The sequence below is a fragment of the Dermochelys coriacea genome, chromosome 9, assembly GCF_009764565.3.
Source record: "Dermochelys coriacea isolate rDerCor1 chromosome 9, rDerCor1.pri.v4, whole genome shotgun sequence".
Lineage (NCBI taxonomy): Eukaryota > Metazoa > Chordata > Testudines > Dermochelyidae > Dermochelys > Dermochelys coriacea.
In genome coordinates this window covers 66004012-66028587 of record NC_050076.1, presented here as the reverse complement: position 1 = coordinate 66028587, position 24576 = coordinate 66004012, and the positions used below count along the sequence as shown (strand labels likewise).

The window sequence follows — 24576 nt, the reverse complement described above, 5'->3', positions numbered from 1 at the left end:
GATCTGAGAAATTATTTTTTTACTTTCTCATCAGTGGCTATGCCCACCAGTGTGGCTCCTATCTTCTCAGAGAGCAGGAGAACCTTTTGCTGAAAGACTTTCAGAATAACTCTTGACAGAATGAACTTTTATTTGAAGTTTAACTTGTGATGTTTTGAGGCCTTTTCCCACCCCCTCTGTGGGGGCATAAAACTAGGTCACCCTCATGGAGTCATAATAGCAAAAAGATATCCCCTCATCCTTCCCCTTTAAAGGGTAGCTCAAGGCCCAGAATGCATCCTACTGCCATTCTCACTGTGTGCTCCAGTCTCCATGATGTTGGTTCCTCAGTACTGAAGCTCAATGCCCACCACATCAGTACAATTGGCCTCTGTCCAGCTCTCCTTGATATCCTCAATCTCAGTACCGAAAGCTTTTATGGTGTCACATGATCTTACAGTGCAAGCTCTACCTAAATCACCTCTTCTCTGTGGTGAAAATACCCTTCATGGTACTGGCCACTAATACCATGCAATAGTAATACAGAGACTGGTTTTTCCTGAAGTGCCTGTTAACTCCACTTTCAGAGGTGGAATATTTTCAGCTTCTGAAGATAGCAGGGAGATATCACCTAATTGCTCTTCAAGGTCTCTCTCATTTAATTCCTTTGCCTCCAGTAGGGAATTTAGAGCACATTTTAATAGTCCTAGGTGTTCGCTATAGCCATTCCCCATAGTGGATCTCAACTAGTTATAGACCCATCCACAAATATCATGAGCTTGTCTCTGACTTCTAGGGCATGTGGCTTCCTGTGCTTGCATAACACAGCATGCCAGACTTCACCCGCTCTGTGCAGCGATTGGTTGAAATCTCTCCGCCCAATATATATCATCTAGAAGAAAAGTAACAGGTGTCCCCAGTTTTCATTTGGGGACAGGGACCATCTTTGCTGTGTGTGCTAAAAACACTATAAACAATGGGGTCCTGCTCCATGACTAGGACTTCTAGATGCTATGCTTATACAGATTATAGTTGAACTTGTGGAAGAATCCTCTAAAGGTATGCAAGGGGGGTACCCTTCTTTTTTTTTTCTACTGTTGCCATCCAAGCTGCTGTTGACAAATGCTTCCATTCTCATGGGGAGCCCCCAAACCCACCATCTTGACTTCCCAGGAAGTCTGCCTTGAAATAAGCAAGCTGGAGTTTGGGAGTGATTTATCAGGCATGCACAGCATTCCTTTCTGTAACGAAGGAATGGACAGATCAGATCAGGACAGACAATGCCTCAGTAATGTATTAGATCATGCTCACCCCTGTCTGCTGATATTTTGTATTCCTTCCCTCCCCATGTCAAAAAGCTGAGAGTCCCAGGAACTGATGCATTCACCATGAAATTGCTCCAGGAGCTTTCAACTTAGTCCTTTCAGACCACCTCAGCAGGCAATTTGCAACCAACCACAAGTGGTCAGTCAAAGACACCATTATATGAGGTATAGTCAACCCATTTACATTTTGCTGCATGGGCCAGGGGGGAGGGGAAGGGGGTGTCAAAGCTCTGATTTCCTGTCAGATGCCTTCCTACATGTCTGTACTCCTGGGATGATATATGCTTGCTTGCCAATTGCTTTGATACCATGGGTTCTAACAAAGCTCAGCTAGAGCTCAGTCACAATGATCATGTAAAAAGAAAAGGAGTACTTGTGGCACCTTAGAGACTAACAAATTTATTAGAGCATAAGCTTTCGTGAGCTACAGCTCACTTCATCGGATGCATCCGATGAAGTGAGCTGTAGCTCACGAAAGCTTATGCTCTAATAAATTTGTTAGTCTCTAAGGTGCCACAAGTACTCCTTTCCTTTTTGCGAATACAGACTAACACGGCTGCTACTCTGAAACCAATGATCATGTAGCACCACTATTGCCTTGGCCAATGCAATTCTGGTTCTTGGATTTGAGTGATTTTTGTGGTGGATAATCAACTGAACATAAGCTCCCTTTAGTGATACTGTGGCCAAAAGAGCCAATTTTATCATGGGATGCATAAAAGGGAATCTCAAGTAGAGAAGTTATTTTACCTCTATATTTGGCACTGGTGCAACTGCTGCTTAGCATACTGTGTCTAGCTCTAGTGCCCACAATTCAAGAGTGATGTTGATAAATTGGAGAGGGTTCAGAGAATGATTAAAGGATTAGAAAGCCTGAATTTAGAGTGATAGATTGAACTCTGAGTCTATTTAGCTTAAAAAAGAAACTGTTAAGGGGTGACTTGATTACAGTCTGAGTATCCACATGGGCAAATAACTACTTAATAATGGGCTCTTCAAGCTAGCAGCAAAAGGTATAACACCATCCCATGGTTAGAAGTTGAAGCTAGACTGTAACATGGTGGCTGGCATCTGAGCAGTTCCTTGTGGCCAGGGTGCCCCACCCTAGTTTTCCCCTAATTTAGGGCTGCTTAAACAAAACTCACTTGGGTGATCTTCCCCAGCATCAACACTCTTCTTTGGGTGCCTTTGCAGGATAGCTGCAGTTTTTCCCTCACTGAATGTCCTCTGACCCTTTATAGCCCAGGTGCTGCCCTGCTGCATTAATTGGCTCAACCGGCAGCACCTGCTCTGACACAGGGGCCTGCCACTCTGTGATAAAAAAATTCAGACTGAAAATAAGCTATAATTTTTTTTAACATGTACTGCATGAGAGTAATTAATCATTGGAAAACGTACTAAGGGTTGTGGTGGATTATCCATCACTGATATTTAAATCTAGATTGGATGTTTTTCTAAAAGATCTGGTCTAGCAATTATTTTGGGGAAGTTCTATGGCCTGTGTTATACAGGGAGTCAGACTAGATGGTCCTTTGTGGCCTAGGAATGTATAAATCTATCCATCCATCCTCTACTACATTTACTACTTCTTCCAGAATGAGGTACATCTCCTTCATTACACATGGATGCCAGCTGGCTAACCTCCAACCTTCTTCAGAGGTCCAAAATATACTAATTCATCATAGGAAAGTATTCTACCATACTTACACATTCTACCAAATGGAAACTGTTCACTATTTGGGCCCAAAACCAATTATCATTTTTGGAGAGTTGGACTATCTGTCACTAAAGAGCTTGCAGTTGTCTATAAGCTCCTTTAAGAGTCCACCAGGCAACAATAATAGCTAACCATTCCCGCATACAGAGACGCACAGTATTCTCCCACTTGATGGTAGCTAGATTCCTTAAAAGTCTCTTATGTACTTCCCCACCCCTCCTCCACACCCAGATAGGGAGCAGTGTTCCTCTACTAGAGCGTCCTAAGTTCGTTATTGCCAAAGGAACTGAGGGACAGTTGGCCTGGATTTGCTTTTTATGCCCTTTGGTGGGGGCACAGGCACAACCCCAATAGATACCACTGGCCAAAAGAATCTGAGCCCGAGCGTATGGGACGCATGCACACCAGGAGTGGAATCCATACGGACAACACATCTCTCAGAACCACACTTACTGTGAAGCAAGTAAGTGTGTCTTTGAATTCTGCCTGCAGGTCAGGTCTGGAAACCATGGGGAAGAGGAAACAGTGCGAGATAAGAGTAGAAAGAGATTTGCTTGTCTGATTAATGCCATAGACAGGATTATCTTCAAAGATCACTGGCAATATCCAGCTGCCATGTAACCTTCCTGTTAGATGGGTAGAGCTAAACAAGCCTAGAAGAGGCTTTCTTTCATCCACTACAGGTGTGTATGTGCTCTCATCCGTGAAGGGAATGTGTACCGGTTATAGCACAATAATGCATTTATCCTGGTACATGCTGACTACTCTAGCAATATTAGAATTAACGGTTCCTGAGTACATGTATGCCAGTATTTCCTTGGAGCATACCACCTAAGTGTTTATTTGGAAACTGTAGGTTCATCTAATCATGCCTTGAAACAGGACTATTGCCACCTTGCTAATCCTTAATTCTTTCCCCATGTGCATATGTGTTATGGTAGTCTTTAAACACAAGAGCACACACTCACTCAAGAGCACACTCACTTTTCTCACTCTTTTCTCAGTGCACAGGTTGGATGCCCAAAGGGTCAGAATGAATGTTGCATGGGTAAATAACTTTCTTTCTTTGTCTAGGCATCTTTCACACTGTTCAGTGAGGTGCCCTGTATTGTATTGAACAGCATGCTCATGAGTATTGAGTAGTAGCCCATTTGTGCAAAGCCATCGACAATGTCATGCACGTGGCCCAGAGTCACAGTCTTTCGGAGCAGGATGCGATTAATGGCCCTGCATATTCCTTTCAACACAAGTCCAATGGTCGATTTTCCCACTCTGAACTGGTTAGCAACCGAGCGGTAGCAGTCTGGAGTAGTCAGGTTCCACAGTGCAATTGCCGTGCGCTTGTCCAATGGCAGGGCAGCTCTCATTCTCGTGTCCTTGCGCCACAGGGCACAGTCCCATGAATGTTGCTTTCCTCATCTGAAAGTTCTGCAGCTACTGCTTATCCCAGACGTGCATCACAATGTGATCCCACCACTCAGTGCTTGTTTCCCGAGCCCAGAAGTGGCTTTCCACTGTGGTCAGCACGTCTCTGAAGGCCACAAGCAATCTTGTGTTGTAGCTAGTACAATGTGGCGAGATCAATGTTGCATTCCTCTTGCCTTTGTAGTTTAAGAAATAACTCCACTGCCACTTGCGACATGTTGGTCAGAGCGAGCAGCATAGTGGTCAACAGTTCGGGATCCATTTCTGTAGACCGAAGACGCAGGGCGCGCAGTACACAAACCATTGAAATTCAAATTGGGATGGAAGCACAGAGATTGCTGGGATGCAAAGCAATGCATCACGGGGCATTGGAACAGGACCCAGGATACCCCACGACCTCCATCTTCCCACAACTCTTAGTGGCAGAAGAGGAAGAAATGCTCTGTGGGATAGCTCCCCAGAGTGCAACGCTCTGAATACTGCTGCAAGTGTGAACACGCTATTGTGCAGGCAGCTGACAATGTGAACACACAACAGCGGTTTCCCTTCAGTGCTCTCTGAGCGGTGCTGTAACTCTGCCAGTGTAGACATGCCCTTAGTCTTGGACTTTGCCTTAAGGCCTTCTATACAGTTTTTCTTAGTAGTTAGTGTTAATAGTTTAGTTGTTAGTACTTAAGGTCCCTGTCTCCGGGTTTCAAGACCTGCGAAGACTGTAGAAGGCCTATGCCTATTAGTGACCCTCACAGTAGTTGTCTCAAGTACTTGGGAGAGGCACCCATCAAAGGCAAGTGCCGTATCTGTAAGAATTTTTGGCCCTGCATGCAAAAATAGTGCGATATTTGACTCCAGGCTCTCCTCATGGAGTGAGCCCTCTGTCCAGCATCCGAGCCATCTCGGCACAAGTCAACGAGCATCTCCACATTGGTAAAAAGTGCAATCCCAGCACTGGGCTCCGCACAGCACTGCACTCTGTCGCCAGTACCGAAAAAGAAGGCTTGAAAGCACGGCTCCCCAGTACCAGTGAAGAAAAGCCAGGTGGCAATGGGCAAAGGATCTACCTTGGGCTGTCCACTTACCCCAGAGCCCTGTAGTCAGCCTTCTCCAGTTGGGGCCATTAGCCCAATAAAAAGTTCTCCTCCTATTCCTGCGAGCAGTATTTGACCGACTTCCTTGCCAACACCAATGCCAACGCATGCTTCTCAGGTGTCAAAGGAGCACTGGCCGCCGCTAGTGCTGAAGGTGCCGCAAGCTTGGGAGAAGGGTTCCCAAGAGGGAAAGCCAGCCAATAAGGCTCCCCAGGGAGCAGTGGAGCACCACAGATCCCCTGAGGTGATGACACGCTCTCCACCAATGCACCGACGGAAGACGGAACCTCCATCCAGATTGGCAGATGTTCGCCATTGGTCACCAGCACAGCAGTCATGGTCACCATCATCCCAATTCAGTTTTTTGAGAGGGAGGTGCCGATCCCCCTACTCCTGGCACCAATCGCCGTCCCACAGGTCATCGTCTTGTCACCGATCCAGTTGCTGATGCTGTGGCAGTGTTCTCCTTCCCGCCTTCGGTCCCCCTGGCACCAACTTCAGTCTCCACACCGTAGGTAGTTGTCCCCCCATGCAGGGTACCGGTCACCGTTATCGGTGGTCTCAAGGCAGACTCAAGTGTCTACAGCCTCTCCATGGGGGATCCAGCGGATCTGAGGGTTACTTCAGCCCATTGCCTACAACCCAGCAGCGAGAATGGGCTATTGAGTTGGTAGTGGCAGCAGCAGCCAGGCAGTGGCCTTGTTGGAATACATGGGGGGGTTCCAGTCATGGCTATGTCCCCTTTGCTCCATTCGTTGGCCACTGTCTCGGAGCACCAGCTACCGGCACTGAGCCTGGTACCAGATAGGGATGTAAGTATTGGTTTAAAAAGTTAACCGGTTAAATTATTAAAATTATATTGTTTAACTGGTTAACCATTATTAGAGGTCCCTCCAGCTGGCCTGGCGTGGGCTGGGACTGGGACTGGGGTTCCTCCAGAAGCCCCGCCGGGGCTGGGGTCCCATCAGCCCAGCATGGCCAAGGCTGGGGCTGCTCAGGTCTGGCGCAGTTGAGGTTGGGGTTGCTCCAGCTGGTATGCCTTTCCACCGGTGCCGTTAATCCACAGGTCCTGGTGAAAGTCAAGCATGACTGAGCAGGGGTTATCCTCGTGGCCCCTGAATGGCCCCATCAGCACTGGTTCGGCATGCTGTTGGACCTTTCAGCGGCTGTCTCTCTTCCCCCACCTGTTGACGCAGACTTGCTGTCACAGAACCATGGCAACCTGCTACATCTGAACCTGGCAGTGCTGCATCTGACAGCTTGGCTCCTGCATGGATGAGTGTGGAAGAACAGGCATGCTCGGCCTGTGTTCAACAGGTTTTGCTGGGCAGCAGACAACCCTCAACCAGGGCAACCTACCTAGCAAAGTGGACACAGTTCACGTGTTGGGCTTTGGAGTGTCGCCTTCAGACCTTGCTGCAAGATGTCTTGGATTACTTGCTGCATCTTGAGCCCCAAGAGTTGTCCCTCTCTTCCATCAAGGTCTACCTGGCGGCCATCTCAGCGTTGAATCCCCTGCTCCAGGGCAGGTCTCTCTTCGCCCATCCTATGACGGTAAGGTTTTTAAAGGGTCTGGACATCCAGAACCCAGTCCCTCCTTGGGACTTGAACCTTGTGCTTTCCAGGCTCATGGGTTCTCCCCTTGAGCCTTTGGCTACCTGCTCCCTCCTGCTGCTTTCCTGGAAGATCTCTTTCCTGGTCGCTATAACCTCGTCCCAGAGGGTATCTGAAATCAGGGTGCTCACTTCGGATCTGCCCTTTATGGTCTTCTTCAAGGACAAGGTCCAGCTGCGCCCGCACCCGGCGTTTCTGCCCAAGGTCGTCTCCCAGTTTCATACTGGCCAGGACATAAACTTACCAGTCATCTGTCCAAAGCCTCATGCGAATGATGAGGAGTGAAGACTTCACACTTGGACGTCAGGAGAGTGCTGGCATTCTACATAGATAGAACGAAGCCATTCCACAAATCGACACAGTTGTTCATGGCAGTGGCAGACAGGATGAAAGGTCGAGCAGTATCTGCTCAGAGAATCTCGTCCTGGATCACAACCTGCATTTGCTACTGCTATGAGCTGGCAAAGCTGCCTCCACCAGTGATTGTGACAGATTACACAACTACGGCGCACAGCCTTCATCATCAGCCTTCCTGGTGTAGGTGCCAATCCAGGAAATCTGTCTGGCTGCAACCTGGTCGTCAATCCACATGATCACATCACATTACATGCTGACCCAGCAAGTTCAAGACAATGCTGCCATTGGTAGAGCAGTGCTCTAAACTGAAAGACGGTAAAGTCTGAGCCCACCTCGGAGGATTCTGCTTGTGAGTCACCTACAATGGAATCGACATGAGCAAACACTCGAAGAAGAAGAAACCGTTACCCACCTTTTCATAACTGTTCTTTGAGATGTGTTGCTCATGTCCATTCCATTATCCGCCCTCCCACCTCTCTGTCAGAGTTGTCGGCAAGAAGGAACTGAGTGGGCGTAGGGCCAGCAGTGCCTGATATACCAGCACATGAGCGTGGCACTCAAGGGGGCACCACAGCTGGCCCTACTGATACTGCTAAGGCAAAAATCTCCGACGGCCGCGGACACCTACAATGGAATGGACATGAGCAACACATCTTGAAGAACAACAGATATGAAAAGTTGGGTAACCGTGTTTTCCCTCCTTCATTTCTTCTGCTGGTTATGATTTGCCCACCAGTCCCATAATTTTGCTGTGTTATTCCTCTGACTCCACTCCAGCTATACCCCACACGGCACTTCGGAAGGGGTGTACTTGGCTAATCTTGCCATTGTCAGAGCCATACAGGTGTGATGTTCTTCTGTCACTGTTCTACAAAGACTCTGAATTGTGGGAGGCTTCTCATTTTCAGTTTCATGTTCATGCTCCTGGTCAGTTCCCCCTGACTATTTTAAGTTCAGGTCTACTCTGCAACTGCTCCTTGAGGGAATTGCATACACCCTGCTTAATTTTAAATATGTAGATTTTTGGCTACAAAATACTTTGGGAAACTAAATTTGAGATTTAGGTTGTTCTTGAACCTCATCTTTTGCACAGCTTTCATTCACCAGCAAAGCATGTACTTTTCTCATGCTACTTGAGTTCCCCTACTCAGGATAATGAGGTGTGCGTATGCAATGCGGTGCCAGCCCAGCAGATTACCCTAAGTTTGGAGAGTGTACATTGCCATCTGATCCAGTGCAGACTGCTTTATCTCCCCACTCTCTCCCCCATGAATACATACCAACATCATGCTCCAGAATGTAAGAAGTATACAGATGCCATTACCATTGCTTTCCCTTCAAAGAAGGAGTCCTCCCTGTGTTTAATATGAGAGGTTCATTATGTCACAAGCAGGATAGATCAGCAGTTGTTTAGCTCTATACTGCATTCTGCTGCTTTCTAGTTAACCAGCTTTGAAACTTCCAAAGAGTGAAGCCTTTCACTTTAAGAAAACCACTATGTAGGTCGTCTTAGTGTATGTGCAACATGGCTCAGGTGGCACTAAACCAGGATTCATCACCGAATTTAGTCCACTGATTGAATCATTAGCTTGCCCAGGCCAAGTACTGATGGGGAGTGTGACATGAAAGCTGATCCATCCCCCCACTATGGAGGTATTGGACTGGATTTCAAGTTACAAGGTCAGATCTTCAGCTGATATTTATTGCCATAGCTCTACTGACTTCAATGGAGCTATACTGATTTATACCAGCTGAGCATCTGGTCCACAATTTGAAGGCCAAGAGCCACTAAGCCCTCCAATGCCAGGCATATTGACCTGAACATAATGCATCTGGAAATGCAGATGCCTGAGGGTATTGGGCTGAACTGTTTTCTGAAGCCATTTTTCTGCAAATTAAAATTTTCTTTTGTGGGGAGAAGCTTCTGTTTGTGCATTGTCTTAATTCAGTGGGGTCTCATTCCTTAGCCAGTGCTGTCCTCTCAGATCCACTTGGCCTGTTCTGAAAGAGTTAACAGCTTCAACCCATTTTCTGCTGGAATGAAGAAACCGGTTCCTCTGTGTTTCTGCTTTCTATTCTCTTGTTGGCCTACTTCCGTGTGCTTGCATTTTGCATTCCTAATGCTATGAATAAATCAGGACCAAAGGATTTGGAAGGTGGTACAGCTGTAGCCACTCAGAAAATTGAACCTCTGAGGGTTGGATAGTAGCTCTAACAACTGCCAATGTGTATGCTCGTGAAGTCTTCTAATGACATGTAACTGGTACCAAAGGACAACGATTAATGCTTACTTCAGTACCCCTATACATTGAGTTTAACCCCTAGCACTTACTTTAGCCACCATCTCCTGCTGCCTTTGTCTGAGTTAATGCTCCATTATAAACCCCAGTGCTAGGCAATAACTTCCTGGGCACTGTGACAAAATGATTTATTGCTAATCTTTGCCCACAGAACAGAAGAGATGAAGATGGTTAATTATGGGCTTGGACCAGCTGATCAAGTGTCCTACTTTGTCCACACAAAACCTTTGCTACCCAGGCGAGCTGCTTATTTCTGTGGTGAGGCAGTTCCTGAGCAGGAGTAGTAAGGTGGGTTCTATCTGCTTTTCAGCCATGGGAGGCACCTGGTCTGTAAAGAACAAAGAGCAGCAGTAAGTTTGCTCTTTATGATGGTTATTTTGAAAGGTAGACCAGAGCCCTGGTGCATTTTTTCTGTCCAGAAAAGCTCGGCTCAGAGCCAGCAACACCTGGCTCTCTTTTAATGCAGTGATTTTTACTCTGTAGTTTCCAGCTGGGTAGGTTGATGGGGAAGGAAAGTGGTTTGTCTTCAGTCACACAATCTGCAGCTGGTTTACTGAAGATTAGAACCCAGGTTCTTCCCAGTGCTTTACTCCATGCCCTAGACATTGTGACTTCTTAATATCTGGCTGTCTGAAACCGTTTACTTGTATACCAAAATCAGTGAAGTTCTCGAGACAGTTACTGGTCACTGGTGCTGGTTTATGGTACCAGACTTTATTTTAGAGAATTGTAAAGGTAATGGTGGTGTGGTTCCAGCTAAGGATTATCCAGGAACTCTACAGACAGCTATGTTACACAATTCCTGAGTAACAGTCCAATCCTGCAATCAGTTATACATGTGGGTAATTCCATTGACTTCAGTGCGACCACTGTGAAAAAGTTATGCACGTGCATAAGCAATTACTGGATTTTGCTCAAGGTACTGGACTGGGCCTTGAGAGACTTGGGTCTGGTTCCTGACTTTGTGACAAACTTCCTAATTTGTGACCTTGGACAAGTGGTTTAATTTCTCTGTGCCTCAGTTTCCCCAACTGTGAAGTGGCGATGGTATTTTCCTGCCTCATAGGGGTATTGTGAGTCATAGGGATGTCTATGCTGCATTTTAAAACCCATGGCAGAGTCTCGGAGCCCAGGTTCTACAGACTTGGGCTCCCACTACAGCGCTAAAGGCAGCTGCTTTGAAGCCAACCCCCTTCCCTGGGCTTAGACCAAGCTCCAGCCTGAGCAACAATGTCTGTGCTGCTGTTTTTAGCACCATAGCACAAGCCCCGCCAGCCTGAGTCTGTAGACTTGTGCTCTAAGATTCACTGCTGTGGATTTCCAAAGGCAGTGTAGATGTACCCTTAGTGGCTCAGGGTAAAATTTCCAAAGGTGCCTAAGTACCATTTTCAGAAGTGACTCAGGAGCCCAAGTCTCACTGACGGTCAATGGATCTTAAGCTCCTAAGTCACTGATGTGCTTTTTGCCAATTTTACCCTCAAGGTCTAATACACTTGAGATCCTCACCTAGAAGGTGCTATATATGTGTAGAGTTAGAATTTTCCTTATTTTTTTTTTCATATGTAAGTTGCGCTGTCACTCAGTTCAACCTACTTCCCCCCACCAGCTAGACTTTTGTAGCAGGCCCTGGATATGATCTCACCAGGAAGAGACTGATCTCTAGAGATGGGGCCGGGAGAAAGCCTCAAGACTTTCTGGGGCTGCAACGTGGTACATTGTGCATGCATCACTAGGCAGTTTCCTTTCTCTTAGGGCACCTCTGTTCTGTGTCTAACTGAATTTCCAGCAGCTCCTGTGTGATGGCTCTCCTCCTCCTGTGTACAAAACCCAGTAAATAGGGAGGGAGATGGAAAGGCACAGCATAAACATATTGACAACCTTTGAAGAACAAAAAAGAGCCATGAAAGATGTTTGTGCTCCATTCCCTCCACCCTGCTACCATTGTCTCCTCTCTCATTCCCTGATTTTTCCTTTTTCTATTTCTCTTTGCCCCCTCCTTTTCCTGTTGCACTCCTTCTCCCTCCCCCTCCGCATCCCACTCCGCAGTCTTGGATGCTATCTGCCCCGAAAGGATTTTTCCTCCTCTCTGTAATCTTTCTCATTTCCGCTTATTCAGTAAGGATCCTTTGAGTTGTTATGCAGGAGCAATCATAAAGGGAGCCAGTCTGATTTCTGAGCATGTGTAATCTATCTGTTTGTATTTGTTCTACCCAAGCAGAATGCCACTAGAAAGGACGCCACTGTTTTTTTTCCCCCCAAAACAACTTAATGCAAAATGTTGTCAGGATAAAATCAGCGCTGAGGTACTCCCCTTATGGTTATTCGTGCTGGGGATGGAGGGAGAGGAATTTACTTGATATCAATTATTTAAACTAAGTAGCAACAATCTAGTGGACAACAAGTCTTTGATTCTCTTCAGTTCCAAGTCAGAACCGCCAGTTCTATTTTCATTCCTTGCCCTGGAACAAGGGACTTTTTGTCCTCTCCTACTTTCAAACATGTCTTCTTTGCTACTGTACTGGAACATCACGCAGGTTCCGATCCTTAGGTATGAGAAGTACACCGTTCTCAGTTATCCCTCTGCATTGTGCCGAGCTATTCTGTGCCCAGTTACTCATGCTGTGGTGAACGCTTGGAGAGGAGCACCTCCTGCATCAAAATAGTATGCAAATTTCTCGATGCCAGATAGGGATGGTGTTGACACGATGTTTTTACGTGCATTCTGCATCAAAAATCACTCAGACCCAATTTCAGGCACATGAATATGTTCCATAGGGAACAGCCCTCTGCACTTCTTCTGCCGTTGACCCATATTGTGTTCCTTGGATCCTTCATGTTCCCTGAATTCTCCTTTTTCAGGGTACCAGTTAGTAGCAATTATGATGTGCACACTTTGTTCACTGGGAACTGTGCTAAGACCTATCAAATTTGTTTCACAGAATATTGTAATAGTTCTGCCACCCTCAACCTGGACCAGATTTAAACTGACGATTTAAAGGTGAAAGGCTTCATATCCCGTTACCATCCTCATTTCCTCCACACAGTGGAACTAAGGGCTTGCTTACACTTAATGCTACAGCGGCACAACAGTGTAGACACAATCTACCTCCCTGAAACATGGCAGGTAGGTTGACGGAAGAATTCTTCCATCAACCTAATGCTGTCCACCCCGGGATTTAGGTCAGGTTAACAATGCTGCTAGAGGTGTGGATTTTTCATACCTCTGACTGATGTAGCTAAACCGACCTAATTTTGTTGTGTAAACCAGGCCTAAAAGGCAACTAGTTATGTTCCTGGGGTCCTAAAGGTGTTGAGGCACCAGCTTGACCCCACTCCTTAACTCCTGGAAACCCTTCTGTGAACACCACATGGACCTGGTGTTGAGTGGATTAGAGGCATAGCTGCTTTATGAAACTGTGTCCCCCGGCAAACAGACAGGAAAAATTCCTTGTTGTAGCTGTGTTGATCCCAGATATGAGAGAGACAAGGTGGGTGGCGTCATATCTCTTACTGGACTAATTTCTGTTGGTGAATGAGACAAGCTTTCAAGCTATTCAAGGCTCTTTTTCAGATCTGGGAAAGGTATTTAGCGTGTCACAGCTAAATACAAAACAGTACAGGTTATTTAGCATAAGGGGTGTTGCAGACCATTTAAGATGAAGTGGACAATTAACATCTCTGCAGTCATAGAACCAAGGAGGGTAAGTGGGTTTCACAGATCGTTGTAATGAGTCATATAAAATCAGTATCTCTACTGAGATCATGATTTTTAGAGTCTTGGCAGAGTTATGAATTTAAGCTCCCAAGCTTTTCTTTTGAAGGTGTCATGTAGGCTTCCTTTGAGGATGAGGACAGGTCAGATATGGAGTGATCACTTTGTGAAAAGTGTTTGCCTACAGATCTTTTATCATTTTTCTGAGAGTTCATTCGAGAGCATAATGATTGTCTGTCTGGTTTCAACCATATAGTTATTGGTGGGGCATTTGATGCACTGGCTGAGGTATACCACATGTTGTGCTAGGCATGTGTAGGACCCCTGGATCTCAAAAGGTGTGTTGTGGGGAGCACTGATCATCATAGCAGTGGAGATAAAAATTATTAAATAATAGTATAGTGCTTTGAGATCCTTGAATGGAAGGTGGCAAAAAGAATGCAAAGGGTAACTATAACTATTTGTTTGTTACATACAGGCACAAATCCAAATCCCAGGTCTGAATGTGGTTTCAAAGCCAAGTTAGTGCTCAAGCCCTCTGTTTGTTTCTAAGGGGCTGAATCCCAACACCGCCAAACGTGGGAAAGTCTGGTTTGGGATTTCATACCCCAAGTTGGGATTGTTGGACTCATTGAGTTATTTTCCTTTTGCAAGAGAAACAGAAAATGGGCCTAAAACACAATGATTTTTCCCCTTTGACTTAAAAATAACCACATTTTTACTGAAATTATTAAATTTGAGTAAGAGTAAAGAATGCCTGGGTTTTTATTTAAGCTGTTTCATTCCTTAACTGAGAACTTGTCTAGCAATTTCCAGCACACACATGGACATATGTATCCTAAAACAAGAGCTGCCAGACCACCCCAGAAACGCTGTTGATAGACATCAGCAGGCTGCATGGGGTGTGTGTGAATCCAGCAGACTGTCAGGTCTCCAGCAGTCAGGCTGTACTGCCTTTGTGTCTCTGTATTTCTCTCTCTCTACCTCTGTGTGTATTTTGTCTCCTCCTCCCTCCGTGTGCGTCTCTCTTCCTTTGTATCTCCCCGCTTCTATTCCTTCTTTTGATCTCTAGCCAAGGAACCTCCAGTTCTGTGAAGTGCCTGGAATTTTGGCCTTGGTGCATTCCTGCATTGCCCAGTCAAGGGTATCTCTGCCTGAGGTTGGAGAGATGCTGTTACTCCTGGTGATTTGATTGCATAGCAACACAGAAGCCCAGGGTGGTGGAGGAGGAGAGACAGAGAGCATGCACACAGCAGCACCCGAGCCTCAGCATGCATCCCTGTCAGAGGGACTTCTTTGCTGATTCACAGAGGCAGCCCCAGTCCCTACCACTGAAGCCCAGCTGCTGCCTTCATTTCAGACCTGACGGAATCGGAAGGTAGGTTGCAGATCAATGGTTTTCTACCCAGCTCCTGGCTCTGCACAGAGAGGAAAATTACCATTGTACTGTATGGTTAGCCTCAGCATTGTGCTGTGCGTGTGCGCGTCCATCTGTCCGTGCACGGTATACTGTGTATGTGTGTCTGGGGAAACTTGCATGGAAAAGAAAGGGGATAGGGGGTGGGGGAGAGATGGGCCGCCAGGACTTTGGTTCCATAGGAAAGAGCTCAGGGAATGGTAAGTAGATGCAGATTCTTGAGAAAAACAGCTATAGCAAGCTTTGCAATTATCTCCAGCTTTGATTCTTTTTAAATCAGAGGTTTATTTACACCGAAAGATGCTTTCTGCCAAGCTGAAGGGCTACTCGGATCAGGGCATGGTAGCCTTCCAGCATTCTCCTTAAAAGACTAGCCTGCAGGGCAAAGTGGAGCCTAAAGCTCTTTTCAAGTAGTGAGCTGGGATCAGATGAGAAGCAATAGGGACTATGGTCCCAGCTCTGGCCTTTCATTCACTTCCTTGTTCGGTCTTGCCACTGCTTTTATATTATTCCTTCTCCTCCCTCCCCCCCCAGCTCTTATAACCCCTCCCAATTTTTCTCTTGTTCCCCTCTTTTCCCACTGAGGACCCATATTACAACTACCATTCTTCTGCTTGAGGAGGGCTAGCCAGGATTATTTCCAGAAACCATAAGTTCTGCTCCATAATAGTCTAGAGAGGACATGGGCCACTTCCTGCTCTCCAAAGCTGAGCACTCTGCTTCTACCTCCTTCCCAGTCTCAGCAGCCTAGACCTGGGTATTGCATAGCACTGCAATGTATTTAGTAGTGCCCCAACCCAGCCCCTGTTTCCAGTTACCTGCTGTTTCTTCTCACCTACTCCCTTGGTATGGCAAGCATGTAGTACTGGCAGTGGGTTTACTAACAGGGCTCTGGCAGGCCTCCTTGCCAAGAAGCATGCGTGGCATTGCTGGAGTGGTGGAGAGCTGTTGAATTGCCCTTGGGTTTTTAAATGTTGTGTTAGCAGTTGGGAAAAGCCACTTTTGACAATTTGTCAAAATGTTTAAGTTTAAAAAACAAATCAAACCTTTAGAAAGTCTGTGTCCTCCCTGTGTCCCAAGACTGGGTCCTTCACATCTTCGTTCCTTCCTCCTCCACTAGCTAATCTCTCCTGAGCAGCTAGAATTTGCTCTTCAGTTAGTCTGTGTTACCCCTTGTGGGGGGGATCCTTTCCCTGAATACACAGTTCAAAGCCTTGGGGGTGCTGATCCCCAAAATGCACACGCAGTGCCATGGGGGTTTCCATTCCCTGGCAGACCTGTTCTGTGCGTTCACCCCTAGTGCTTTGGGGCTCCCATTTTGCACTGGTGCATGGCAACACCTGACATTTCCAGATAGTGTTCCTTTTCCTGGCAGTGCATGTTACACCACACAAGTCCCTGGTGATGTACCCGTGTGCAGTGCCCCAACAGGAAAGGGCTGTGTTATAAAGCCATGCAATTTTGAACTGCCTCTTATCCAGTGACCTGTACTCACTGACACTTAAAGGTGTTGTGTGTTGAGTAATAGAAGGCTTTGTCCTGGTTTTATTTAACCAGAAAAAGACGAGGACAGTCTCTTTCCAGGTCACAACCTGGGACATATAAACCACACACATAATTAAACACTGTGTAAAGTAGAGATGATTAAATATAACCAGGAAGACAGCTGATCACAGAGGGCAGGACAAGAGGCAATGGGTTCAAACTACAACAGAGCAGATTTAGATTAAATCTCAAGAAAAACTTCCTAGCTGTAAGAATAGTAGGACAAAGGAACAGACATCTCAGGAGATTGTAGAAGCTCCTTCTATGTAGGTTTTCAAAAGGAAGCTGGATAGCCATCTGTCTTGGATGGTTTAGACCCAACAAATCCTGCATTTTGGCAGTGGGTTAGACTAGATGACCCTTGCGGTCCCTTCTAACCCTATGGCTCTATGATTCTGTGATCAGACTGGAATATGTCTTTAAAATTATATTTGACCATCAAGCAAGGCTAGGCAAAATGTGATGCTTAAGGATTAAGTGGGTTCCAGTAAAACAAAAAGTCCAAGTTCTCTAAATTGCCAGTGAATTTCAGACTATAATGATATTTTAAAGAATGCTGCATACAGGGCCTCTGTTTCAGGCTTGGTGGCTAATCCTAAAAGCACATAGGTGCTATTGTAAATCTTGTGTAACAAGACATACTTAGCAAAACGAATCCACTCCTCAAATGGCCGGATTGGAGTGCTTAAGAGTAGACTGTAAATTGCTCAGTGCCCCCTTGCTTTCCATGTCCTATAAAACAAGAACAAGATAGCACTTATACATTCGGGGGGGAGAGGAATTACTTCACACAGCATACACTCCGCCTACAAAATTCACAGCCTCCCAAAGCTGGAGAACTACATGCTGTGGTTGGATGTCTGAGAGAGCTTGGGTGATTGTGGGCCAGTAACAGTCAATGCACAAAAACATATATTAATGCAACATTGAGAATGAGAGATCAAGCACCAGGAAATTAACTTGGCTACATGGCACGGCTGGTGAGTTCTCTCTATTATTACTAACCATTTATATAGCACGATAAATGGATGGTGCATATTTCAGAACCGAGTGTAATATTCATTCCTCCCCTCAAAGAGCAGGGAAAGAAGAGTACAGAGTATCTGAAAGACAAAGAAAAGATTTACGACAGTAGTTTATTTAGGGAGAAGCAGCATGGTTCCATGGCTAGAGATGTGTACTGGGACTTTACAGATCAGAGTTCAATTCTTGATGTTACCACAGACTTCTTTGGTGACTTAACCTCTGTGCTTCACTTCTCCCATCTGTAAAATTGAGATAATGCTTCCTTTTCCTATCCTATCTACCTAGTGTGTGAGTTCTTCAGGGCAGGGACTTTCCCCATTGTGCTAGACAGAGACACATGATCACAGTTGGGTCTGCTAAGTGCTACTGTAATAAATATAATTACTATGAAATAGAGGAGGGTGAGAAGAGATTGGTGAAGAGAATGAAGTAGGAAAGATAAGCTTAATCAAAATGGGCTTTAAGGAGGGAGCAGTTTGGCAAACTATTTCAAGCATAGGGGGAGGCATACGAAAGAAGTAGCATTTAACCTCCTCCTAAATAATATGCTGTGGGTTTCATGTAGCCAGACAAAGAGGCTACATGGTGAGTGTATGTGTGTGCAGCATGGCCTAGTTAACGTTGCTGTAGGAACACTAACTTCAGCATTCCCTGACTTTTGTATGTGCAATTTCTCAGCTTGAGTGCTGTATTAACAGAACAGAACGTATTTTTTTCCACATTGAGGGGAGAGAGATTCTGCTTCTTAAGGAGGACCCTCTCCTTAGCGTTTTCCATATAAACACCTAGATCCTCCACATTGGCCCCCTTCCCTGGCCTGTGGCCTCAGGGCTTGATCTTGGAAGGTGCCAAGTGCTGTCAGTTACACTGATGTCAGGCCCTTTATTTCCCCATGGGATCAGGGTCCAAGTTTCGTTCATTAGATGACCCAGCACATCTAATGTGGCACTGGGGTGATACCAGTTGCGTTCGAGGTTTCATTTTACTTTAATGGGGGTAGGTGTGGCCTTTACACATTAAATGTTTCAGTACATGTAATGCAGGGGACCTAAATGCTTAGTTCAGTGGGGGAAAAAGGAGTTTTCTCCTGCCTAAAGAGGGAGAGAAAGGAACTACAAGTTCCTAACAGCTAATTGTCCCAGGACATGCCTGGCCTGGTCACATCCCATGTTTAATCATTGTCAGCACCTCTTCTTTTTTTCCCCATGGGTTGAGGTTCCTGCATAGAGTGTTGTCTCTGGTCTTTTCTTTCCTCCTGAGGAACAAGCAGAGGTGTGCCTGTGACATGGGGCACACAGGGTGGCTCTAGAGAGAAGACCAAAGACACCCACTCCAAGAAGGAGCTCTTCCTTACTTGTAGACCAAATCCTAGGCAGCAATATCTCCTCTTTTTCTGCCATCAGTCCCTGACTCCGAGGAAGAAGTCCTGGTTCCCAGGAACAAGTACTTACTGCATGTCCAGTAGACAACTTTTTATTCTGGAACAATACATGTTAGTGCACTATCGCGAGTCCAGCTGTCTCAGCTCATTCAGGATCCTATTAAGATGCAACTAAAACTGCAATGAAAACTTCTCTGCTACTTATGCATAAACATATCATTTGAACTTTGAAATATCCTAAACCGTCCTTCCTTCCCCTTCTGAGTACTCAGTTATTCTTCCACTGTGCAGTAAATTAGCCAACAAAAAAGTCATTAACCATTCTAGCAGTGGAGAAAGTATGTATTTGTATTTCCATTGCTACAACTGGATAATGGCTAAGAAACCATAGCTCAAACATTCACCAGATAAATGGTTCCCTTTAGGCCAAGACCCCAAATTGAAAGTTTGAGTCTCAAAGGAACATTTTTGGGGAAGTTAGTGATAGGCTAAAAAATTTTTCCTTTCCTGCAAGCTATGCCGTGAAGATATTGTGTGTTCAGTACACAAAACAAGTCATACAGAGTCTGAAGTCCAAAGTTTGGATCCAGTCCAAACTTCCTCAAAGGTTGAAGGTTGCTTAATCTAGTTGGCTATAGAGCTATGAACCAGCTACAAAATTTGTCTTGAGATGAGAACTTCTCTGAAATTTGAGGGGGTTCAGCTTAGGCTCATTTCTAAAATTAAGGGCAATCAAATTGTATGCTTCTGGGGGTCAGAGGTCAGGTGTGTGGTTTGTAGATGAATGGTCATCTTTGTCTCAGACGTGAGGTGGGACTGTTGCCGGAGGCAGGATACAAAAAGAGATGGAGCAAAGGTCTGACTTCATTCAGCAAACCTACCTAATGCTGCCACTTGAGCAAATCAACAAATGCTGCTGAAATGAGCTTCTGAATAGAAGCAATTCTGTAGACTAGATTCCCCAGTGAAGCAGTAATCCATATTCTAGAGTTTGAAGCAGAACTGGTTTAGCAATGGCTGTTAGTTTCTTTTGTCAGACTGCTTTTCAGCCAGTACAATAGGCCAATCTTGCCTTTACTGATTTTGAAGCAGGTGCAGCTTGATCAGCAAGAGATAAAATCTGTGGAGGGTGTGTGTGTGTTTTTAAACAACCACCCAGTTTATCTTGAAACCACCTTAACGCTGCACCATTCTGGCATTTAAAAGTAATGCCAAGACCTGCACGTTATTTATTTCTCAGCAAAGTGATTATTGTGATCTGAAATATGACTGATCGCTGAAGGTGTAATAGCGCTTTGAAGTCCTGGTGCAGCCTCATGAAATGCGTAACGCTATTGTCTGCACATAGTTTATACTTACTGTACTGCAAACTTGGGGAAAGACTGGCCAGTTTCTGCTGGGGCATTCATTACGAGGGAAATGACCATCAGTGTTATGGGGGAGGCCTGCACCATTGGAGAAAAGTCCAGCCTATATTACATGGAGGTGAGTGCCCCAGGAAAATGGCCAGTTGTCATTTCAGAGTTTGTACTACTGGGGAAAGGCTTCACAGACATGAGTGCAAGGCAATTCTTACCAGCCCCTGTTCACACAGGCCTCAGCATATTTCCCTTCCTCTTCAGAAAGGCAGACAGGGGAACCCACTCATCTCACACCCAGATGGGTTCAACGGTGCAGTTGTCAGGCCTGTGTGCCACTGCAGATCCAGAGGGAATGCTTCATGGACGGGTTCTGATTAGGAGGTGGAGACTGAAGATGTATGGGAAACCCTAGTCACACACCCACAGTGTGTCTCCTCGTCCTCCACCCATCACCAGTAGCATAGGCTGCTTCTGCACTCTGCGCCCCTCTGGTGGGGGGCAGAGCCCACAGAATGATTGATTAGTGCTGCTCCAAATAGCATTAATATGGGTCGTTTTTACATAGTGCCCCAGGAATAATCAGGGGAGGGGAAGTATACCAAAGGCCTAGACGTCTTAGCACTCCCCGGTGCATGCATACCTGCACAAACACAATGGGGTCAGCCATTCTGCACTCAGTAATGTGGCTGCAGGTCCAGGGTCCTGACCTCTGCTCCACCGTTAATCACTTCACTGCACACAGAGGGCCAGTGTAGATTCCCTGGAGTGAGATAAACAGCTGCTGATGGGTAAGTATTTATCTCTCTCCTCTACCCATGGGGGTGTAGCTCTAAGAAGCACTCTCCCCACAGGACTATGCCATGGAGAAAAGGATTCCCAGCTAATGCAAGGCTGCAGCATCTCACAGCATGGGAGTGTTCCCTACAGTAGATTAGCTGATCTGTCCAGTCTAGTTTAAATATCCTGAGTGATGGGCCTTCCACGCTTCCCTTGGGACCCGATTCTACAGCTACTGAGAGCTCATTGTCATCCTGATGGTCTAAATTTTTTCTTCATTTCACTTCAAGTGATTCCCCTCCTTGATGTTAACAGCCTTTGAATATCTGAAACTGCTCTATCCTTGTGGAGTGGCCACTTAGCCACGCTGTTATAATGGTCATCCTTTAAAACACTTCAGTAACAGGTTCCCAAAGTCCATGGAGCACTTGCTAGTGGGCAGCGGAGAGCTTGTTGGTCAGATGGTGCCACCTGTCCACCCCCAGGACTCTCTTGGCATTCTCATCACTCCCACAGAGTATCTGTTTCTTTGTCCCTAGCTGGATGTCGAGTGGCTATTTGCTACGTGCTAGAATTCCATGCTAGGCTTTGTTGCTGACATGTCACAGGGATTGTGAGTTGTAGAATTCTTGTTTTGTTTTAAGGTCTCTTTAGGGAGAGTGATGCAGAATCTACCTGTCTCTCGCCGGGCATGCTATTAGTGGTGGCAAAGGCATCCAACTAGCAGGGCTGTTGCTTGTATTTCCAGCCCTGTCTGGTCTGTGCCTACTGAGTTGGAAAGGCTTTGTTCCAATATGGTGTTGCATAGGGGGTTGTGAGGCACTCTGCTTGACCCATATCACTCGTGAGGATCTCCACACAGCCCTCCCCTTTTTTGCATCAGAAATCCAGCTTCTGTAGAGAGTGGGCTGGCCCCCTGCCATTCTCTCTCAATACAGCTGCTAGGGAACATGGAACACATGCATGTCCTACAGCCCCAGAATTATCCCCTGACCTCTCTTCAAAGGAGTGGCTGTCCTGTGCAGAAAGGCTGATCCAAAAACAAGGTGTGGGAGCTGATGGCAGGCATGGGAAGCCATGGTGCACTGCATACTCCACAGAGGGTTGGAGAGGAGTGTGCAGCCCCTAAAACTATAGCCACATTGCACCCCACAGGAACAGTTACTTAAGCAGAGGTCCAAGGTGGGGGGACTGGCCAGAACATAACACTGTAACTGTATTGTACTGTGTAGTAGAGACTAATTAAGGAAAAGAGAGCCAGACCCACTGGTACTACAACCAGACCGAATGCATTATGGACTCTTTCATCAGTGGTATGACCCTGATTTTCCAGTCATATCATTGTGTGCACCATTGATTAATCTGTTTGTACATTGAAGAGGATATCCAGGGCCTCAGACTTTCAGTTCCATTTTCAGCTGTGGTGCCTGGCCCAGCCCATCGAGACATGAATTAGGGGGACCAGGAGAAGAAGTTTGTGGGGAGATGTGGAAGAATCTGATCTTAGCAATTCTGATACATAAGGCAGAAGTCATCCATTGTTTCACTGGAGTTACGCCAGGGGGTAATTTGGCCATGGGGCTCAGGGAACTCAGGATCCTGGAACTCTAGCCATAAATGCATCAAATTAATAACTTCCTCCAGGGCTGAGGAGGGGAGTCACTGCAATGTGCAATATCTGACATTCATGCAGACAGGCAGGGAAGGTTAAGGGGCAGGACCGGGGGATTATCAGCATATTGAAGAGTTCAGTACAGGCTGCTCTGTGGGAGATGGAGCCAGAAACTGCTAAAGGGTTAAAATAAATCATAATAGGATAAGCTGTTCTCTTAGTGTGTGTGACTGGGGAGGGGAGGGAGTGCGAGAGCGTGAGCAAACGGAATAGAGGCCTGCGACTGGAGAGACAGACACAGCTGTGGCTGGGGGACTTTCTCCTCGCCTGGCTGCCCAGTGCTATCAGAGGCTTTGCAGAATGTACTGCCTGCTTCTGTCTGACGAGAACCCATCAGAAAATTTCTCAGTGGCTCAAAGTGGGGCCATGTGTGACAGCCACCCACCCCGAAGGAGGCAGCCAGGCTTTCTTCCAGCTGCCTCACTTCTCCTTTCTCACAGACCCCTTTTGAAACAGCCCTTTTTATGGCTTTAAAGTGAAGGCTGGTGGCTGGAGCTGTATTAGAATTCCCTGGGGAAACCCAGCTTTTAGGTGGTAGACCTGGGAGAGGGACAGAATCCCTCGACATTGCAGTGAGCATATGCATATGCAATAACTAAGCCATCCTTCCCCACTTACCCGTACATTTCACCTCTTGGAGTGCCCCACATGACGTTCAGATTTGTTGTATGTTTAGACCCAAGACAAATCCCCTCTGTTTGTGCTCAGCTGGTCTGTTCCTCTCATGACACTGGTGCTGTCTTGAGGTTAGAGTTGCGATTTTTGTGTGCTTTGCCTAGAGATTTCCATGGGAAAATCATTTAATTTCGGAATATGGCCGGAATATGAATGAGAGGCTGCTAGACAACTCTCTGACACCACATTCTACAGGCCATTACCCACTGAGGGTTACCAAAAGAAACTACACCATCTGCTCAAGAAACTCCCTGAAAAAGCACAAGAACAAATCTACACTGACACATCCCTAGAGTCCCAACCTGGGGTATTCTATCTGCTACCCAAGATCCATAAACATGAAAATCCTGGATGCCCCATCATCTCAGGCATTGGCACCCTGACAGAAGGATTGTCTGGCTATGTAGACTCTCTCCTCAGGCCCTACGCTACCAGCACTCCCAGCTATCTTTGAGACACCACTGACTTCCTGAGGAAACTACAGTCCTTTGGTGATCTTCCTAAAAACACCATCCTAGCCATTATGGATGTAGAAGCCCTCTACACCAACATTCCACACAAAGATGGACTACAAGCCATCAGGAATAGTATCCCCGATACTATCATGGCAAACCTGGTGGCTGAACTTTGTGACTTTGTCCTCACCCACAACTATTTCATATTTGGGGACAATTTATACCTTCAAGTCAGCGGGACTGCTATGGGTACCCGCATGGCCCCACAGTATGCCAACATTTTTATGGCTGACTTAGAACAACGCTTCCTCAGCTCTTGTCCCCTAATGCCCCTACTCTACTTGCGCTACATTGATGACATCTTCATCATCAGGACCCATGGGAGGAGGCCTGTCATAACCATAGGGGTAGCCTAAATTCCTTCTTACCTGTAAGAGGTTAAGAAGCTCAAGTAACCTGGTTGGCACCTGACCAAAGGAACCAATGGGGACAAAAGATACTTTCGAATCTGGTGCAAGGGAGAGGTTTTGTTTTGGGTTCTTTGTTTCTGTGGCCGTTCGCTCTTGGGACTAAAAGGGACCGGACATCAATCCACGCGCTCCGAATTTTTCTCAACAAGTCTCTCATATTTCAAACTTGTAAGTAACAACCAGGCAAGGTGTACTAGTTTACCTTTGTTTTCTCAACTTGTGAATTTTCCCTTTGCTAGAGGGAGGTTTATCCCTGTTTTGTTGTAACTTTGAAACTAAGGCT

General features: G+C 46.1%; 1 protein-coding gene across 2 annotated transcripts in view; it reads left to right on the top strand.

Moving 5' to 3' along the window:
* Positions 1 to 14504: 14504 nt before the first annotated feature.
* DRP2 (dystrophin related protein 2) overlaps positions 14505 to 24576 on the top strand; it is a 47347-nt gene continuing 37275 nt past the window's right edge. For both annotated transcript variants that reach the window (XM_038417461.2, XM_038417457.2), the window contains exon 1: positions 14505 to 14892. The gene's annotated coding sequence lies outside the window, so the exon portion shown is untranslated. The remainder of the gene's footprint in view (positions 14893 to 24576) is intronic.